Genomic DNA, 1883 nt, shown 5'->3' with positions numbered 1-1883 from the left:
TAAGGTGACCCTTCTCTACCACACCCACAGAAACACAGAGATAAGGCAATCCCTCTCTACCACACCCAGAGAAAAGCATCCAATAGAAAGTCACAGCTCAAACAAGACACCCACAGGGAGCGAGGTCCCGGTGAGGGACACCATTGTCCAGCTCCCATGGAGCACTGGGGTTAAGTGCTTGCTCAAAGGCACAGTGACAGATTTGCCATTTTGTCAGCTCTGGGATTGGAACCATCACCCTTTTGGGTTATTGGCCCAACGCTCTAACCTCAAGGCTATTTGTCTTTCCCAGAGTGTTGTTTTCAATAACAGACAGGCCCAGGTTGGTGCAAGTTTCTCCATATGTCCAGAAGCTCCTGAGGAGTGTCGAGGATGGTCGTGATAACAGCCATGTAGTGACAGCGGTCCTGGGCTCCTGCATACCCCTGAAAAAGGTTTCCACTGGGGGGTCAGTAGGCCGGATGCCCAGGTGTCTCATACACAGTCCCAGATACACATCCTCTATGTAGACGGCTTTAACATGCCTGGACGCCTCCACCAGCTTCCTGGGGAGGTCTAAGGTGAAGACATAGCCCAGGCCCAGAGCATAAGGTGGGTATACTGGTTCAGGAAACACCTCCTTTGGAAGGTACCATTTGGAGTTACGGTCTCTTAGAACAGCTCCCCATCGGGCCACTAGTCCAGTCATGTAGTTTTGCGTTGGAGCGTGAAGAAGCATGTTGACCAAGGTGTTCACGTTGAGGAACATGTCTGAGTCGATCTTCATGGCGTAGGAGGCGTTGGGGCATCGAGAGCTCAGCCACTCCATCATCACCATGGTCTTGATGGTCAGGTTTTTGTAGCTGTCTATGAAGTTGCTCTGCAGCAGATCCTGGTGCTCTTTGCTCTCCTGCAGCACCTTCTCCTGGAGCTGCTCTGTCTCCTCTCCACTGGGCAGTCCCAGCAGGAAGAACAGACGGACCTCTCTGCCCAGTACCTGCCTCTCACTGCCCCAAGTCCTGCGGACGGCCTCACGGGCCTCCCTGTTATAGGGCGCCACTGGCACCATCAGAACCAGGAAGGGGTTCTGCTCCCGGCATTTCTCTGGCTCATCCAGGATGAAGGAGTACTCATGTGGGTATTGTACATGGTACGGTCCTCGGGACATGTTTGCTGCTGGCTTGGTTGTTGAAGGTGAGATCTGTTCTTTGAGGTCAACTTCCAGGATGACCACAGTCATCATCACGACCAGGAACAGAAACAGGCCAAGGCAGCTGTTGCGACACCAGCGTCTCTTTTTGAGCTGTGTTCTGTCTGCCCCCTTCTGGCTATCATCAGTACTGCTGAAACACAAGGTTGAGAAAAATACATCTACTGTCAGTGTCTGACCACTGTTTCTCTATTTGATTCATTACTCCTTACGTTGGTTTAAATTCACAATGGAAGTTAATATATTTTATAGTTAGTAAGATATAAGATGGTTTTTCTTTTTACATATGAACTATGTTCACTTCATCATACTATATACAATCAATCAACATCATGCACTAGATTTTATTTGAATGTTCGATGTTTAGAAGAGAAGTCCCCCCCCTCCCACCCCTCTCCCTCTGTGGCTCACCATTGTTTAGCGATGAGGGGCTGGGCATCATGGGCATCAGGTGGGGGCGCTGGGTCCAGAAGTTGTGGCAGACCCCATCATGCATTTGGGTAAGATTGTATCAAAGAGGGTGTATAAAAGTCTGACAGAGATAAGTTATTCTAACAACCTGAGGCTCAGAATGTCAGCTCTCTGAATGTCAACGACTATGTTAAAAAAAAAAGGGCTTTATTACGTTTCAGGTAAATGAAGACGCTGTTTACCGTTGTCCATTTACGTTGGTCACCGTTCCAGGCTCTGCTTA

At 49.2% G+C, this 1883-nt stretch overlaps 1 pseudogene; it reads right to left on the bottom strand.

The window, feature by feature from the left end:
- On the bottom strand, positions 1-1640 carry LOC135528855 (beta-1,3-galactosyltransferase 2-like; annotated as a pseudogene).
- Positions 1641-1883: the final 243 nt, after the last annotated feature.

The sequence above is a fragment of the Oncorhynchus masou genome, unplaced genomic scaffold (genome assembly GCF_036934945.1).
Source record: "Oncorhynchus masou masou isolate Uvic2021 unplaced genomic scaffold, UVic_Omas_1.1 unplaced_scaffold_1051, whole genome shotgun sequence".
Taxonomy (NCBI): Eukaryota; Metazoa; Chordata; class Actinopteri; order Salmoniformes; family Salmonidae; genus Oncorhynchus; species Oncorhynchus masou.
This window is presented reverse-complemented; position numbering and strand designations above follow the sequence as displayed.